The sequence below is a fragment of the Lutzomyia longipalpis genome, chromosome 4, assembly GCF_024334085.1.
Source record: "Lutzomyia longipalpis isolate SR_M1_2022 chromosome 4, ASM2433408v1".
In the NCBI taxonomy this organism is placed as follows: domain Eukaryota; kingdom Metazoa; phylum Arthropoda; class Insecta; order Diptera; family Psychodidae; genus Lutzomyia; species Lutzomyia longipalpis.
This window is the reverse complement of record NC_074710.1, coordinates 2857152-2877339: the sequence shown is the minus strand read 5'-3', so window position 1 is coordinate 2877339 and position 20188 is coordinate 2857152. Positions and strand designations below refer to the sequence as shown.

At 34.6% G+C, this 20188-nt stretch overlaps 2 protein-coding genes and 1 long non-coding RNA gene across 3 annotated transcripts in view; 2 read left to right on the top strand and 1 right to left on the bottom strand.

Annotated features, from left to right (window-relative positions):
- LOC129795777 (uncharacterized) overlaps positions 1 to 484 on the bottom strand; it is a 37061-nt gene extending 36577 nt beyond the window's left edge. The window contains exon 1 of the long non-coding RNA XR_008751151.1: positions 382 to 484. This is a non-coding gene — a long non-coding RNA (uncharacterized LOC129795777). The remainder of the gene's footprint in view (positions 1 to 381) is intronic.
- Positions 1 to 20188, top strand: part of LOC129795447 (mediator of RNA polymerase II transcription subunit 1) — a 1235552-nt gene that overhangs the window by 498542 nt on the left and 716822 nt on the right. The gene's annotated exons all lie outside the window — the stretch shown is intronic.
- The window catches only part of LOC129795564 (protein cortex), a 66825-nt gene that overhangs the window by 37436 nt on the left and 9201 nt on the right, over positions 1 to 20188 (top strand). The window lies entirely within an intron of this gene.

Here is a 20188-nt window from a genome sequence, read left to right as displayed (position 1 = left end):
CTGCAATCGTGAGTGATCACTCGGTGGTAATTTAATCATGATCACCCTAGCGCACCGCGAGAATGCACTTTATTGTGTGCTTTGGGTGAGGATCAATGGGTGAACGCTCCCCGCGCGCGCATGCATTTCACATTGCTGATCTTCTGACACATAAGATCACAAAATATAAACCTCCAGTGGCAATTGCCAGTAATCCCATGTGCAAATATACTCAAATTCCATCCTTTTAACCACTTAAACTTCTACTTCACATAACTTGACTTGTTTAATTGATGGTGTAATACAATAATCACATAGTGTACGATCAACTTCAAATTAACATTCATAAAATACATTTAAAGGAAATTTTCTTTTAAAAAATTTTTAAATACAACACTTTACCTGGTAATTAAAGCAAAACCAGCAGCGCTGGCAGGTATATTTAGTTATGTTGAGTATAATTTCAGGACAAAGATGACTTTTCCTTTGACTTCTTTTTAGTTTCCTAAAACAAAAAGAAAAACTATTAAAATATTATGAAAAATCTAAGATAAAAAAATTTTCTTTTTCGTGTTAAAAAAATATTTTATGTTTTTAAACTATTTTTTTTAATTGTTTTTATCCCATAATAAACAATGACCTCCTAAATCTCGTTTAGTTTAGTTATGTTTCGAAGTCACATTTATTTGAAATGTAATGTAGGTATTATAGAACTTTCCTCTGTTGTGTTTACAATTTATGCTGCTATAATCATTTCTTCACCACATAACATAATGACTTCTTACACATTTTTCATATGTACTTCCAAACAACCTCGTGCATGTTTAATTTTCGTCTCTCGAGGGCTTCTTGTATGTTTTGGTTAATGAAACACAAAATGTTGGCGTGCGCGCGCGGATAGAGGTGATCAAAAAAAAAAAGAATCGCTCGCGCCATTCAGGTAACCCAGCAGCAAACAATTAAATGCACAAACGTGACTGTCTGGCTCATATTTTCAAATCACCCGTCCTGAATTGTTTGCATTTTGCTATTTTGCCCATTTAACTCGTGTCGATTAATTTAATTAATAAATATATATACAACATATGTATATAAAGTACATGGTGGGATCGCATGAATGAAGAATGTTTGATGTGTATAAAGGCTAAGAAGGAGAAGGAAAAAAAAGAATGCCCTATGGAAGTCGTTTGGGTGCCATACGCGAACTCTTGCTCTCCCGCAACACCAACGGATAATACTTACCTTGATTGCGGAGCTCTACATCCATGGCATAATACCAATAATTATCCGGACGTGGTCTATTTTGCTATGTATTTTGTGAGTTATTTATGAAATTTATTGGATTTCGCGAATGTACCTGAGTTTCTCGTTTGTGCAGTAGTAATCCGTGATCAGTGTCTAATCCCTTTTTTTTCTCCACCATCGCACGGGACTTCGCTGCATCCGCGTTCCCATATTATGAATTTTTCACACATGCACCATAAACCTCGTTGTGTGAACTTCATGTGAACTATTTGCCATTAACAAATATGTATATATTGTAGGTAGTTTTAATCTAAAAGAGATCACCAAATGAGGGTGAATGCGCCACTTAAGGTACAAGATGAGGTGAACATGAGGAGTTTTTTTTTGTGTCTTAAACTTCTTGCTCAAATATAACCTCCGCGGCACCGTTCATTGCATATTATGGCGCATTTTTCTTTCTTTTTGGTTGCACTACCTCCAACCATATTGAACTCCCCAAGACGGACGATAGTCATAAATGTAACGCTAACTGTTTAATGGGAAATTATTCTGCTGTACAACAAATCAATTAGCCACTTGACGCAATTTTATTATTATTTGATTTCGTGACTCACAGCACGATGATGCTGAAACCCATAAGATTGCCCACGAGGAAATTTGTTCAACAACTCATTACGATACTCATTAATTTGTTCACTGGTCAACCATTCTTCGTTCAACATGATCACATTTTCTCGATGGCCCGATTGGGAGGAAATTCTATCGCTTCCTCTTGAAATAAAATACTACATAGGCACGGGAGAGCTTATGATGCTTTGTGATTCTCATGATCTTCAGGGTAATTCGAATTTTAACCCATTTCTGTCAGCTTCTTTGGGGGATATTTAATTCACTGTTTAGATTTTTTATGTATACTTATATCATTTTTTTCAAACTGAATTATTTTTGCTTAAACCCAATTTCTTAAGGACTTTACCCTCTCCTGTATGACAAACTCGAAGTTCAAGAAAACAATCTGGATACGTACCTATAATTTGATTGAAAATCAAAAATATGTTTTAAAACAATCCTCAAATTCTTCCCATTTCCCACTGTATTTTCATGGGAAAACTCTGCAAAGATTTGCTAAAAAATATATAAACAAATGACGTCATTATAGTGTTTTTCACCTCTTTCAATGCATGATGAGTAAAATAGCCTTGTTACAAGTAATCAAGGAGTTATTGCTTTCATGCAGGAAAAGAAACAATAGTGACGTCACTGTTCTAGATTTAATGCCAAATCTATAATTATTCCTCCCTCCACTTTTGCTGAATTTGGTGAGTTTTTTAGCGATTTCTTATTAATTTTTTGATTCAAATGGTTATTCCATACCAAAATAAATAAAATATGAGTTGAGCATTCTTAGCTCGTGCACAATAGCTGTGATTTCTTGGGGAGCAATCACAATAAAATGAAAAAAGGTGAGCATTTATTGAGGAAGTGCGCGCATAAAAAAGACACTCTCTTTTTTCTTGACTATGATGCATCAATTAAAAGTTGTAGAGCACCGAGAGAGAAAGGAAGATCACATGAATCTGGGGATATGTTGAAGAAGTAATGCATATCGGAGAAAATTGCAATTAATTTACATAATAAGTTCGTAATTATTTAATGATAGTTTAGAAATTGTGCCATCTATCAGTCGTGAAGGAGGTATAGTGTTGAATTTTTGTTGCTCATTTTTTTTTCACCGCCATTTTATGGTAGAAATGCTAAAATGCCACATAGATAAAAATTTAAATATATTATACGAGATGAAATGACCTTCTCTTAGCAGGTGGATACACAGTGTGGAGATAAATTGCACAGCACGTGCGGTAAATTCTTGGGCACATGGAAGGATTCTCGAGGTAGCCACTGTATATACATATATGTATGCAACATATTGAGCAGGAGTTGCAGCACAAAATGTCAATTATATACCTAGTTTGAACCAATATGTAATTAAATCTGCAAGCATGGAATGTAACAAAAAATTATCGATGTGGACACACAACCCGGAGGAAAAATGATATCACGGTGAATTCATTAGACTTGGTACAACTGATGACAAGTTCCCCCCTAAGTTAGCCCTGTTTTCCCTCAATTCTTCCCCTTGGTGGCGGAACTATGTGGAATCGATGCCAACATTGCCTCCTTGTGGATGTTGCGCACATGTGAGGGGGGAAAAATATGCAAATGGAGATCATCGGGGCAGTCAAATAAATTCCATTTGCATCATTTATTGGGTTTCATTTGAATATTTATGCGCGCACCTTCCAACTATCCGGGTGTGTGTTAAATGCCGGAATTTATGTTTCACGTGAAATGGTGAAAAGAAAACCCTCTCATGCTCCTTTTTGTGTCATTTTTGATAAATTAACTGAGACACTCTGCCTTTTAGTATGAAACACCAAAGTTGCGCACACTGCATCTCCATTACTTTTCGGTTTATTCCTATTACTATATGCTGAACGTCCCCTCGAAAAGACAGTCCATGGTGCAAAGATTATACGCATCTTCTTGAGCATTATGGAAGGAATTCTACTAAATGACTTTGATTAAATTACGTTGACAATTACACGAGAAAATTCATCAAATATAATTTTTTTTATAAGAAAATATTACTAGTAATCCTCATAGTTTATTTAACCCTTTCACGTTCTTTGAGTCATATGTAGACCCAAATGTGAAACATTTTGATTTTCCAAATTTTTATGAATTTAATAGTTTTTTCAACTTACAAATGCATCAAATTCACGCAAAAGAGGCCAAAGAGGACGTTTTGATTTAGAAACGTCCTGCGAAACTATCCACAATGTTTCAATGTTTCATGTGGACGCGAAAGAGTTAAAATGATCGTATCTTAAGTTTGTTCAAGCCACGCTTTGATAAATTTTTATCAATGGTCAATGGTCATTTTATTTTTTTCACTATCAGTATGAAACGTAGACATTGGAAACAATTTTCTTTTCCACATATAATTTATTCTTTTGATAAATAGAATGAGTAATCGCGTGAAACATAAACATTGAAACATTCGATCGTTTCACCGCGAAATTTTTTCTATAGATGTTCTGATGTGATTTCTCAATCAAAATGTCTTCTTTAGCCTCTTTGAAGTTTTTATGCATTTCTATCTTGGAAGAAATGTATTAATTTTAACCTTTTTGCGTCCACGTGAAACATAAAAACATACAAACATGAACTCTATTATGGCGATATTTATTCTCCCCACGCTTTAAGAAGATTTTTTTTTCAGGAATAACTTCTTTTTCTTCCTCCACTGCATAAAAATTCATTTCTAACTTTAAAAAACGATACGTCTACATATGACCCAAAGAACGCTAAAGGGTTAAAAGACACTGTGAAAATGTTTTCTTTGACTTGACTTCAAAAAGTATTTGAAATTAAAATCATCATACGGCTCAATGATGCCTTCAAAGGGCTAAAAGGGTTAAATTGTCCAATTAAATTTGAATGCATCTATTTTTCCTGACAAGAACTGTTGTGGATATAAGTTTGTTGTAACCAAAGAGGAAAATGCATGCGTCGCTTGGCATATTGGAATTGACATTATTTTCCCCCTTTTATAAATTGCAATAGAGCCATTGATAAATTGTATCGATGATTGTGCCCCGCTTGAAGCAATAAAATCACATGGATAAGTGTACTTAATCAAATCATATAACATTTTGCAATTGGGTACGACAACTCCGGATCACATCGAAACTTGCGATCTTCGGTGGGAATTTGCGGAATTTGCCGTGATTGCACCTTTTTTTTTCAACACCACAACATACAAGCGGTTGGGGTAATTGAGTAAATTCAATAATTGCTTAATGATTTAATTTGTATATAACATTTTATTAGCTGCAATTAACATCCCCATTAGTGCACGGGGCACTGCCAGACGATTCTTTGAGTCGTGTTATCGTGCAGACGGTCAATAGCATCGCATCTCATTGATTCCTCCATTCAGCATCACTTTCAAAATGCCACAACTTCCCGCGAGACGACTATGAGTGGAAAAGCACAGAAACCCAATATTGTGGCAATTAGAGGTGTAAATGTCAATAAAATATAGGTAATGGGGGATGTCAGGTGGTGCTTAGCTACCTTAAAATATATGTACATAACTCGCACCTATTTCCGCTTAATGGTAATAAGCTTCCTCTTCTATTTGCCCTCTATAATTGAATTTACTTTCTGCCCCAACTGCATATACCCCAAGCAGCAGCTGTATTATGTGGGCTCCTCTAAGTACCATATATTTCCATTAGAAACTCGCGTCTTTTACACAAGAAGCCATAACCCGATGAAAAAGAGGCAAATAATTGAAGAAGAAAAAAAACCAACCAGTTGGATGATGATCATCCGCCAACAGGTTGCAATCATGTGTGTCTCCAATGCTACCTTCATTCACATTTCAGTGTCTTCCTCAAGTTCACCCGATGAAAGCTCTATTCCATCACACCTTTCACACCAAATCACAGCTGTTGTAATTGAATCAGATACAGCTCTGCTTATTCTTTTTCAATATTTAGTCAGAATTGAAAATTATTTTGTTGTCAGAACATTTTGAATTCTTGTAGATCAAAGACTTTCTGGAAGGTATTCTACGTAAATTCTTATTACAGTAGAATGAACTGTTGCTCTGATCTTAAGTCTAATGAACAGCTTTCTTTCTTAAGGGGGGTCTCTTGAGAAAGCTGTTAGAATTTACACATTTTTAATGTTTTCATTTTTCTTGGAGTTTTTCTTAAATTCGGTTTCCCAATGTTGGTTACATTTAAAGACTTATTATTGAAGAGTAAGATAATCACTTTCCGCCATCTTAGATGCAACGCCATCTTGTGATTTTCCGACTTTTTCACAGAACTGTTTTAAAACACAAATGTAGGTTTTTCTCAGGATCTACTGGATGGAATTTGATGGGATAAAAAGCAAATGAAAGAGGAAATACCAATGCAGATTTTGATGTAGCGGAATTTTGAATTTCCGTGCTGGGGCTGAGAAAAGTGAAAAAACGTCAAAAATATCTGAAAAAAGTCACATTTTTCCATTTTTCTCAGCCCCAGGGCGATTAGACAAAACTTTAGCTTTAGCCTGTCTTATAAATAAAAAAAAGTCTTCTAGATTGTTATAAGATGAATTTCAAACCTCCTTTTAAGGTTCTAAACTATCTACTCTTCAGCACAAACTGTAACCTAAATAAAGCCGTAACCATGTCCTCTTGCAATGAATCTAAGAAAAATATGACCTGTAGTAGTAAACGCTGTCTCCATAAGCTTGAGCTGATTCCGATTTTTTTTATAGAGCACTATATCAATCTCTTATTCATTAAAAATCTATCATTTCCCTGATTAATTCATTACGACAACGCAAATACGATCAAAATAGCTTCAAATTCATATAGAGAAAATCTTGGCAAACAAGAGAATCATTGATATTTCAAACCTATTCACCTTTTGTAAACTTTTTTTTTTCATTGAAATCATTTAATTTCTATCTCATCATCAATAAGATAACAATGTGTCCATCTTAATCCGCTTCTTTTGCGTCTTTTTTATTTGCACCTCTCAATATTTCTCTCCGCTGTCTTCGGCGACTTCACTATTCGCCTGAAGAGTTGCGAAAGATGCTTTTGCGGAGGCAGTAAGGCCGCCAATAGTAAATAATGTTATCAATAATGTAAAAGTAGTGTGAGATAGTTTATGAAATTATAGTCACTAATATGGCCAGTTGGCGGCAAATGCCACAAGACGCCACGTTTCTCATGTTATACTTCCATGAGCCACGTCCGATGGCGCGTCTTGAGGGAAAAATCTATGTATATAGCAAATGTGTTCTTTTGCCAATTAGACTCAATATAATTAAGAAGAAAAGAGAGTGAGACAAGATTGCGGAAAGGTGCGTCGGTGACAATTGAGATCTGGATTTTAAAACGCGTGAGACAATCCGTCTATCAGGGGATTTTGTAATGTGGTTCGTGTCATTAGAAGAAAATGATTGCCTCCAGTTAATTTTTTCCCCATCTCTCTCCACACTGAGCCTCCCAGCGTACACACATCTCTCACAGTGTCTGTCTGTGATAGATAAAAGAAAATGACGATACGTGTGCCGGGTGGTAAAAAAAAGGAGCTCCATCGCAAGGTATGGAAGCTAAATGCTCCACGGCTGATCACTTAAGAGCTCTTAAAAAGTCATTTGGGTGAAATAGGAGCGTTCAACGACAAAAAAGTCAACCACTTGAAGCACAGCAATTTTCATATTAGCATCTCGCTCGAAGAGTTATAACCATTCTTGCATTATCGCATGATGGAGTTGCCTCAATTAGGCTCAAATTTGCCAATAAATGGCTAATTAATCGACATTTTGAGCTTTTATTTATGCGTATAGCTTTGAGAAATTTCACAAATTCCAGGAATGTCGCTCACAAAAAAACCGTTAATAGATTTCTTCAAGAAAATCCACATCTTCCCGTCGCTCCACATACAAATTTAATACATTTTACTTTTAACGCGCGAACAAACTGTACATAAAGACGCGACCACGCGGAATCTTTTTTTTTTGCACCAGCTTCTGGTAGCACTTTATTTGGTTTGGATGGACAAAACAAAGAGGATGACATTCTCCATGGTTTGGAAGAGTTTTCTTTAGCATCACTTCCAAGTAGAGTGCTTCTTGATGTTTCTTCTGCCATTTACGCAGTCATGCAAAAGAGAAACCTCAAAAGCAGCCGAAATATGCAGATTTTTTTTTACTAGCGGGAAGTTGTCCGTCAGCAGTCGAATATTTCCTATTTCTTAGTTTTAAATTTTGTATCGAATAAAAAACTAAATTCATATTGAAGTTATTTTTAAAGGGTCATTGAATACACTGAGAGAAAAGTTTGTTTTTTTACGATTTAAAAAAAACCCTAAAGGTACTGGAGTAGTTTTGCAGGTTGTTCAAGAAATGTTGATGGGGTTGATTCAATAATAATTATTGAAAATTGAAAAAAGTGTTCTTGATCATATAGGTACATAATTTTATTTAAGATTGTAAAAACAAATAATATGGAACAATCTAATATTTAAAGCCCTTAACTATTTAATAGTTTCCGAACAAAACTATTTACTCCGGAACATAGATAATTAGCAAACAAATAAACTTTTCAAATTTTAGAATATTTTAATGTGATTAATTGAAAAGTCAAACTTTGACAAATATCGTCAAATGACAAAGAAAAACGTTAACTTTTAAAATAAATTTCAAACGTTAGAAATTGTCAAATTTTAGAAAAAATACGTCAAATGTTGTAATGAAAAACGTCAATTGTTAGAATATTAATGCCAAATGTCAGAAAATAATAGCAATCGTTAGAAAATGAATTTCAAATGTTACAGAAAAAATATTAAACATTAAAAAAATGCACAATTTGTCATTCTTCTTACCTCTTAATTTTTTTTAAAATGTCTAGTGTTTTTTAGGTAAAAAATATATTTGTTTTCTAAAAACATTTTCTTGAATAGATTTCTGACTACCACCCTGATGTATGCAAGATTGTACGTAATCAGTAAATCAAGATCTTGCAACCTAACTCCAGAACACGGGCAAAATATCTCAATTTGCTGTTGATTAACTTGAATGGACCAAATTCATGTAAATGTAGCATTTTAAAAATTCAATTATGGAAATCTCTGCGACTGATTTTTGAACACATCAATTAATTCTCTCTCAATAATTTATTTTCAATCAAATACAAAAGTTTCCTTGTGCTCAGCAAAAATTTCTGGGCGATTAATTTTGATAAAAATCCAACTATTAGTCTCTGTCCAAATAGAAAGGTGCTTTTGTAAGAAGAATCGACCTATAAATTAGATTAATATTTCCACTTTAATTGTTCTCAATTAAAAGTTGGTGTTGTACCAATGCTTTGTATATAGCCTATGCTGCCGCAACCAATAAAGTCCCTTATCGATTGAAATTGTTCATATATTCCCATTTTTTATTCCTCTTTTTTCTTGCAAATGTGCACGGATTGGCATCAACACTCACTCCTTGAGACCCACCGTGCTGCAATTGTTCTGAGTACATAGCCGATGGTGTGCGAGAAATCGTCAATTGGACCATTCACTGGATGGAGACTGGGGCAAAAAAAGAGTGTTGTTCGAATTAAATGAAATTAATTGTAAAACCATTAATTGGTCGTTCTTTTTCCATCCCAGATACCAATCTAACATGGATTTATTTATTAATTTGTTGTAATTAAACAATGACTTGGCAAGAAAGGTTTGTGCGCTGCCCCTTTGGGGGGTTATTGGATTTTTAAGTGAAACCATTAAACCGTTTAAGAAATGAATGAAGAAAGCCACCTTTTTGCTTAAGAAACGCGGCTTTTTTTTTGGTACGATTGATCGGAAATTGGTGATGGGTCCGTAGGAGATTGAGCTTTCAAATTGGGGCTTTTGTGGTTTCGTTTTTCATTAAACTCTATGACTCTACATAAAAATTTCTCAATTTTTCTAACTGAAAACCCATCCACAGATTGGCGGATTAATTTGAGAATAACGCGCGAGAAAAAAAATTCATGATTTTTTAATCTAAAAAAAAGAACTTTTTTTCTCATCGATAATGTGTCCCAGAGTATTGGAGCTTGTCTTTGCCACACACTGCAGGGAAACATGCAAATCTGACAATTTCAATATTATACGGATTATTTGTCGGATAACTATGGTCAAAAAGACATGATTTTATGTCGTGTTCTTTAACTCCACAGCAGCAGCAGTTGCATGACACAGTAAGAGACTTCAATATTGTGAAAAACAATGCAAATAGCACTGTGATTATCTTTTTCAGATAAAACTGATCTCCCGGTTCGTAATAGTTGGGACTTTTATGTAATGAAAAAAAAAGTTCTTTTTGTTGACTCCCATTTAGCATTTTAACATATATAACCCCCTGCGGTGAAATGCACAGAAGTGCAACAAGGGCGGTTACAAATTTCACCTCATGTTCCTAAACATAACACTACAATCCATTTGCTATGTTTTATCGCTTTTTAAGCCCCAACTCATATAATATGTGACTAAACTGAGAATTGAACAACGCGAGAGATCATTGATGCATTCCCTGTATAAAAGTATTGGCGGATATTGCGATTTGAGGATTGGATATTGCAAAAGGCTTCTAAATCACTGAATTTTGTGTCTTCACTTTGTCTTTTTATTATACCCTTAACAGTTTGAATCAAGGCTTTGATCTCCCTTAAATCCTATGGCCTTTAAAAAACTTTTCTAGTCAATATCTAATGACTAAAGCCCTACAAGTAAATTGGAAGGATCAAAAGGGTAAAAGAAAATTTTTATTTGTAATTTAGTTTTTCTGTCTTTGAGCTTCACCTTTACTCTGTGAAGTACTTTTACAAAACTACAAATTAATTTTTAAATTTAATTGTGGTTTATTATATTCTATTTTGTCAAAATCTACACAATATTTTACAAGACTTTTACAAATTATTTTTTCTTTAAAGAAGATAAACAGTCCAATTTAGACTCGATAAATTTCAAAACAATTTAAATAAGGCGGTTTGAATAAATAAAATTCTCAAATATTTTTTTAGGTTCTTGAAGACGATTTCTTTTATTTTTATCAAAATCTCTGCAGTTTTACTATAATGAATGAAAAACGTTAAGCAATAACGTAAAAGACTCCTTATTCTTTTTCTCTTCGTGTCCTCATGACTTTATTCAGGCCCCAGAAAACATCTTCTCAACTGAAAATTACACAAAATCCTCCACTAACTATTGAATTAAGAAAGTTGTAAACCCTCCTGCGGAAAGAATGTCTTTCCGGAAGCCAAGTATTTTGCATATTGACTGCATTGTTTCAAAGAAAATGAAAAAAAAATAATGAAGAAAAGGATGGCGCATGGAGATGTTTACCCCATAGTGAGAGTGACGGAAATTTATCAATGTGAGACAGTTGAGAAAATCTCTGTTCTAGTTCACTTTAAAGCTAAAAGACTAATCCTCCCATCTCTCCATTTGGTCCCAACAACAAGGGTGTATTTGCATAAGGAAAATGTACTACTGCTGAAGCTTATAGCGCGCATGTTGTGGCGAAGTTGAATTTTCTGCATACAATTTTGCATTTCAAATTTATCCCTACGGATATAAAAGTTGCGATAAAGTTAAATAAATAAATATTTATTAGAGCTTTTAATAACTTTTTTTTTTCTCCTTCTTGTTGTCTATTTTGCATTGTGCCTGAGCGTGTCCGGGACGGTTGGTGGTTCAATTTAGAATATTTAGCAATCAATTGTTCCCATCTTGCGCCACACACCACGATTTCAGATTTTCTTCAGCTCCTGATGACTCCTCCGTGGTAGACGGGTATTGAATTTCTATTTCTGAATCACACAAGTGAAACAAACTCGGCGGCATCGCACGAATGGCCGTGCATTTGGCTCACAGTAGTAAGTCTCCCCGTGACCATTGATAAAATTTTATCACAAATATTTCTCTCCTTTAATTTCAATACAACGCGCCTTCACCATTAATCCCAAGTGCCATTTATCATCCATTTGGTGCCTGCTATGAACCGCTTGCCACTCTTTTTTTTCGCCTTCTCCATAAGCCACTTTCATTGTTAGCCGCGACGCGACTTCTGTGTGCAATCGCAATGGCATTTAAATGCGCCGCAACCTTATCATGGGTGCAAAAGAGCTCCATGATAAATTTTCCCGTGAGGCCCTCAGGGTAAAATGCATATTTGCATTTAATCCTTCTTTCTGTCATTCACCACGTTATAAAGTGCTTGACCCGTGCCACACAATTTATCCTCTTTTCATTCATCACCGCACCAATGCTAAAGAGGGGTCATTATGTACATAATATATTAGGGCCCAATTTTTTCTTCGCTACTCTTCAATTTGAAAATAAATGGGAAAGGTTTCTGTTCGATTTTGATAATTTCATTAAACTTTGAAGACACTCTGTTTCTTTCGAAGACTTCCGTAATTATCACAATCGGTCAAACGATTGATGTTTGACAGTTTGCCTAAACAATGCAAAAAGTGTTACCACTTCAATCCTTAATCAAAATTCAAAGGATGGTGTAATTTTTTTTTGCAAAAGTTTTTCTTAGTTCTCTCTAAGAAAATGTTTGATAAATCTTACTAACCCAACTATGTGAAATATTAATATTCCTAGAGCCTAAATATAAATATAAATTTTTCGAAACGTCGCTGAAAAATTTGCGTTTTCCGTATCCCTCAACAACCGCTTTTCCAATTAATTTTCCAAACATAAAGTTCTACGGTCGTTAAAGCAAATCTACAGATGATCTGATTTTGAGAAATCTAGCACCGTTAAGAAGCTATTGAATATAGCTTTCAGAATCTGTCCCATTTTTCAAAATTGGTCACTCGCAGCCTAGTATGTATATTCAAAAACGTAGTAAAGGATACATTTAAAAATAATTAAAGTGGATCTATAATTTTCTCGGTACTGTATTTTACGATATTTTTCATTTTTATTCCAAGAACTTAATAAAGTATTTTTTATTGAGTCATATTCTTCATTCTGTCTTAAACAGAATTGTTCCACATTTAATCAAATATTGATCAAATATTGGATTCAAAATCAAATTAATACACTAATTTAAGTCAATCAGTTAGGGCAGATCCTAATATTTTAACTGTGTTGTTACAAACATACTTCTTCTTTGTTTACTAATTTTCAGTACTTTCTTTAACGTCCTTTACCCCCTTAACCTTTACTCTTAATTCCCTACCATTCCCCTTAAGATTTTTTTCTTTTATTCCTTTCTTCGCGGTTCTGCGTCATTTTCAATACGGAACTATATAGAGTTCATAGGGTCAAGAACCTCTAAAATTGCAAAATGATTCACATCCAACGACACGGATAGTGTTCAATTTTATTCTTGTGTGCTCAATCATTCTATTTTTAGGAACTCACCATTTGTTCCTTTTTTCTTCATTACTTTATTCTGTTGTTTTTCTTTTAATTTGCTCTCAAGCGGATCATAAGTTTAACATTGTTTTTTTTTATGCCAAAAAATACCTTCCTCTGCCTTCCTCCATGTCAGCTCCAACAAGTGGTGATTAATTAAAAAAAAATCAGTTGAAATATTCATTATATTGTACATAGAGGTTTGTTTGCTTTTCATGGCGCTCCCTTTCTCCAATGTTGGTGGATTCTTATGCATGCCGAGGAAACCCCTTTTCTTGCTGGGGCGAGACAAGAGAAAAATGACACCTTCCAACTCTCTCCTCCACCTCTTCAATTTTTTTATACTTCGCGCATTGCGCGAGATTGTTTTTTCTTTTTCTTAACAATATAAAAGGTAGAAAGAAGCAATAAATAAGGAGTAATAATCCAGATCTCACAACCGGTTCCATGTCAACCAAAACTGATTTGAAGAGATTAAACTATTAACATATTCCCCCACAGAGTGATCAAATTGAAAGAGGTAAGAAAAAAAAAAGAAGTCAGCTCATGATTCTAATACATCGCGTCCAATTTCTTTCGTAATCCCCACACATCTTTTGAGAGAGTCGCTTGACCATTTAGTTGCGCGCGAAGCTAAATAACACTATATGGACGCTACAGTTGTGGCACTATCTGGGCTTTTTGAGAAATATAAATTTGAGTCACTTACAATCCTCCAACCAAAGTGTGGCATCATCAAATGGACATTTGAGATTTTGATTAAATTTTAGGACACACGTTGAGCGTTTCACATTCCACAAGTCTCGCCATATTCGTTTTGTGCACCATCTCAGATCAAATTTTAGCTTCTTTTTTTTCTTGTTTGACTTCATCTCCGTGAAAGATCTTTCCACTAAACAATTTTTGTAAATGGACCTTTTTTTCAAAGCATTAAATCGCGTCAAAATCAATTCTTGGCGCAGTTATTACCTGTGATTGATTTCCGCGTGCTGCGGGTTCGTCGCCTACGGCATTGATGTCTTTCGTCTATTTGGGGCATTTTAGCACTTTTGCAGTCTTGTGAATCATTTTACGGTTGCATCTGCAGTCTACATTTCTCCATACAACATTGATTTTCAAACTCACTTATTTAGTTCGCCACAATCTTCAATTAATTGCTCCTCCATCTCACTTTTTCTTCCTCTCTCGCAACTTGGCTCAGTCAACTGTTGCGATTTTCTTTAGCTGATCCGCGCGAAGCTCATTCAAATGAGACACTTTAATGCGTACACCACCTCTTTAAATTAATTTGCTAAACATCTCCGCTCACGACATTATGCAAAAGTCTCGGAATTTGTTTTTTATTCATCAAATTTTTATTACTTTTTTTGCGCGATATTTCTATTTTTTTTTTTCAATAAAATAAACTGTTTTTAATATTCTCCGCATGATAAATTAGATGGTGTTTTGAAGTGTCACAAAAATTGAAAGTTTATAAATTTTATAGCACTCGGCAGAGAGTAAAAAAAAAGAGTTGAGTTATTTATTGGTATTTTCTCACTTAATCCTGGTGACATTCCGTGCGAAAAAAGCACCACAGGTGGAAAATTGCTCAACACAGCGTGTCTCTTGGTCTTCATTAAAACCCATGCACCACGTCCACTTTGCAATTTTAATTGAAATGTTCCCTTTTTTCCCACCACTCCTCACCTTTTGTCCATCTCCGGAAGTTGGAAGTTATGCGTGGTAGAAGGAAGAAAAAAAACAAACCGGAGAAGAGAACTTCCGATACGGGGCGGAAAATTGAATGAGTACAGAGCGGCAAAAATACGCGCACGAAAAGCACACGAGCGCGCACATGCAAGTTCATCAGATGTTGAAGATTTACTGAGGAAAACGTCTTGGGAGCGCTGTACCATCATCCGCGAGATCCCCACAAACACACAACACGAATTTTTGCAAGACCAACTCCAACCAATGGCCGCGTGCACCTCATCCATGCCATAAGAATGTAGTGGAGCGATTGAGTGTTTATGGGTGTTAGATGCATATTGGAGGTGAAAAGATATTAAATAGTTCTCCATATACATAGGTATTGGTTTCATTTACAGTCTATATTATCAATTTAAATTAATTTTAAAAAGATTTTTTTTTCGAACTCTCTTTAAAAAATATTTTTCTACAATTTGTCTGTTTTAAAAACTTTTAAGAAATTCTATAGAAAAAAACTACTTAACAGATTGGTTTTTTTTTAATCAAATAATTAGTACATTTTATGGCAACTTCAAATTGCTATAAAATTGATAACCAGCGCCCTCATCTCCCGTAACAATCTGTGATAGCGAATTATTTAAGTTTAACAATTTTATAGCAATTTGGACTAATCTTTATAGAAAAAAGAGGGCGTGTTTACCAATTTTATAGCAATTGGTATAAATTCTTATGGCTGAACCTTATGGATTACAGTTCTTCGGAGCTTATCTCAAAAATCAACCTCCAATAACTATAAAATACTGAGCTTTCAAAATTCACTGACGTAGGTTCTTATGGCAAATGATGGCGCTGTTTGTCAATTTTATAGCAATTAAAAATTGACCTTCAATGGTAAACACGACCATTGCTACGCATTTTTATAGCAATTAGAATCGAGTTTTACACATAATAACTATAAAATTGTGAACTTTCAAAATTCACCACCACAAGCGATTAGGGAAACTGGAGGGCGTTGATTGGTGATTTCTTAACAAATGAGAGTCCATCTTTAAACGTCTTAGCTGAGACACAATTTCATGCTATAAAAGAAAAGCGTTAAGAAATTTTTACAAACTTTTTTTGTATGAAATTATCTATTTTAATGTCTTCCCAGAAATATTATGATATATCAAACAAACTTAGAAATATTTTCTTTACGTTTCCAAGACTCATAAGATTTTGCTAATGTTCTGTTATGTAGAGAAAATCATTTAAATAAAAAATTAAACATTTATGTTAGATAGCAAACCAAAAGAAGTACATTAAAAGAGCATTTCATAAATTTCTTTCGCATATTTAATTTAAAGATTAAAAGTCCGTTAACGCGTGGAGATTATAGAGCAAACTGCCAAAGAGATCATTGGAGTCAATTTAATTCATCACAAATACTTTGTGATAAGATTAATGCAAGTGCAGATATGTTGGTAAAAACGAGGGCACAAAGAGACAGCATTTTTTGATTAACATACGTGACTGGGTGATCATGGTGCAATGCTTGATAGAATGTGAAAGAATAAGCGGCGAGTGTGTCAACTTTTATGAGGTGCTTTAGAGGTCTTTAGAGTCTCCTTTTTTGGATTTGTCGTATATTTTTTTTACGGCCCAAACCAATCTCAATGCGTGGCTCAGTGATTTCTGTGTGTGACGAAAATTGAGTCATTATCCACGAAAATTTATTTTATGGCCCCTTATATACATTTTGATGTGACATTTCCTCGGTAATCTGGTGGTGAGATTTGCCTTTCAACTTGAACACCTCTCCGACGCCGTTGGTTATGTTGGCAAAATGATCGAAAAAGAAGTCAAAGTCAACGGAAAATTTAATCGCTTGACGGTTTAATTGGTGTTTCATCTTAGCTGGGAACGAGTCTACTTTTCATCGGCACGATGCGCGCGTAAAATGCTCCCAAGAATACGAAAAATGGGAGGAAAAAAAGACATGATCGCAATTAAATCGATCTATAATTAATTTATAGTTTCCTCTTGGACAGTGTTAGGATGACTCTGTACCCACCCGACTCTCACGTCTCCCATTGAGCAGCACCTTTTTGCAAAAGTATGGGATGCTCTCGCTCGGGTAAGACGCCAAAGTTCTTCCCCATCACAATTATTAATTTATATGAGCGTCATGTTTCGAAGTTTAGAAAAATTTTTACTCCACAACACAAACAGAAATCATGAGATCATCTCGATCTTATATTACGAGGCTCACCAGTTGCTAAATGCACGGAGCACCGGAGAGGTCAACTGAAGTGATTCTATACTAAGAATACTGAAAGAAATGTAAAGGGGCATAGCATTTACGAGGAAAATGGCTCATACCAATAATTAACGTATTTTATTCACAACATTATTTCTTTTTCTCCGTACACAATTAAATTTTCTCCAGCTTCGTCAAATTTACCTGATTCTGTGATAGCCTTATTGGCGTAGCCCAGTTCAATTGCTTCTTGTAAGTACTCGTCCTGCTCTTCAGGTGACATTAAATGCAATGGATTCGGAAGAGCTTTTAAATATCCTGTAATATGGAATATTAGTTTAGAGAAATTTTTATTTTAAATATCTGTGACTTACCTAAAAATTCTTCTTCATTCCTAAAAGCAAAAGTATTTTTCTCCAAGTAAACCTCCACGTTAACATACCCAATTTCCTCCATCATACTCCTAACACTTGCAACGGGATCAGAATCATTTTGGTAGGGAAATGGATAAACTTCTCGTGGATTTGGAACGAATTTCTTCCATTTTGGTCGTTCAATTACCTCCAAGATTGTCTCCATAAAAATATGCCTTTGAATGAAGACGTGAAAGCTTCTTCCACCAGGTGCAAGGAGGTCATACATATTCGTAAAGGCTTTCATCTGATTTGCTACCCACATCAGGCACCACATAGAGAAGATGTAATCAAAGGTATTCGTCTCATTGAGATCTTTTGTTATGTCCAAAACTTCAAAGGAGACTCTAGGTTTCCCTTCAAAGTTCTTTTCTGCCTCCTGAATCATCGAAGCCGATATGTCGGAGCAAACATAGCGTGCGTAGTCTTCGGGAATGAGTGGATAAATAAACTCCAGGGACATATCACCAGTTCCACAGCCAACATCAAGGATTGTTTCATTGGGCTTCCACTTTAGCAGATAATCGTATTTTGAGAAAATCGGTTTGAGTTCAGAATCCCGAATCCGATTGAACTGATCAATGAGATTTGAATCAAAATCTACTACACTCATCTTTGTAACTTCTTCCTACAAGATTTCACTTAAACTAAATATCTCTAAGCCGTATTTGCCTTTTATATTCTCACTCAAATATAAACAGCAAAATGTCGAGAATATTTTACCTTTGAACATTGAACTACGATAATGAAATATTTTATACGGCCTTTTCAAAACAATCTCATTAATAAATTTAAGACTTTATTACCACAAGTTAAACACTTAAATAAAAACAATTGACATACAGGAAATTTACGTTGTGATTGTGCTTCTATGGCTTTAAAATTGCTACTTAATTATAGCTTCGACAAAACTGCAAGAGCTGCGTAATAAATTATTAAAAGATTTTATAAACCCTTTTGCAGCTGTTGGTCATATTATACAATATTCTGAATACAACAAGGAATCATTCAATAGTGGTTTTATGTTTTTTATCAAGGTTAGTTATCGTTCTATTCTATATTCTAAACACATACAGTCATACCCTGCTTATCAAGTCTTGGTTAACCCTTTAAGGTTTTTTGGGTCATACGCTGACCCAAACGTGAAACATTTTATTTTTTCAATTATTTATGAATGTAATTGTTTTTCCATGTTACAAATGCATCAAATTCATACATACGGGGCCAAAGAAGACGTTCTGAGTGAGAAAAGTCCTCTAAAAAAATTCATAGAATAAACATCGCAATAAAAGAGCGCATGCTTCAATGTTTTTATGTTTCACGTTGGACGTTAAAGGGTTAAACTCTTCTTACGCATTAACATCAATGGGTGAGAAGAGTTTAACCTAGATTTGATTAAGTGGGGTATGACTGTTAAACTTCAAAACAAGCTTTGTGTAGCACAAAATAAATTACTCAAAGCTGTTTTTGGTTTATACTTAACTCACTAAATCACAATCGCTTTACGAAGATCTCAATAAATAGGGGAGTGCGGGGTTAAAAAAGTGACTTAAACTGCCCTATAACTCTTTCTCAGATCATTTTGTTCTATCTAGGTAGGAAAAATTATATTTTAGGCTTTTCCAAACCCTTAAGTGACTTTATTAGCCCCGCCCACCCCTAACCAGTGAAAAACATAGTAAATATGTATATGCAAAGAAAGTTACACAACACATGTATGTACATATAAATATAAAGCTTCTTGTTTTAAAAACATATTTTATTGAATTAGAAAAGAATTTTCACATTCTGTTCTCCATTTTAAGGATCTCTTAAATTTTTAAGAAAATTTATATTTAAAAAGATTTAAAAAAAAATATGTGACTTGTTAGAAATCACCATAACATTTTATTTATGTTTTTAGTCACCAACCATATTTACATTGTTTTTGACAAATTAATTAAAACTATTTTTTTTTAGTTCTGCTGTTTATCTTCTTAGAAAAATACTTGTCTTACTCTTCAATTTTGTACGACTAAGAACCCAAAAAATTGAATATTTTCTTAAGCTCAATCGTTTTTACTTTCCCCGATATAGTTTTAGGAAATTCTTCAATTATTCGTACGTAGCGAGGGGTTTTAAAAGAAGGCACTCTTCCTTTACAATAATCATATATATCTTCAGAAGAGACAGAATCATGCCCTTCACGAAGGCGAATAAAAGCACACATTTCTTCACCCCAGTGTTTATCTGGTACTCCTACAATGTAAACTTCTTCAATAGAAGGAAACGTCCCAAGAAGACTTTCAATTTCTTTTGGGAAAATTTTTTCTGTTCCTTTAGTTATTATATCGCTGATCCTTCCAATAATCTTCCCGTATCCATTTGATTCGAGAATGAAGTAATCACCAGTCTTTAACCATCCATCAGATCCAAGAACTTTTCTTGTTTGCTCCTCATCACCCCAATAGCCCATCATAGTAGAATATCCTCGAATACAAAGCTCACCGGGTGTCCCAAATGGAACTAACTTTCCCTCGTTGTCAATTACTTTTGCTTCCAGATGATCTGTAAGGCATCCCACTGTCCCAATGTTATCTTCATATTTATCCTTAGAGTGAGTTCCAAAACTGATTCCATACTCCGTCATCCCCAAGTGA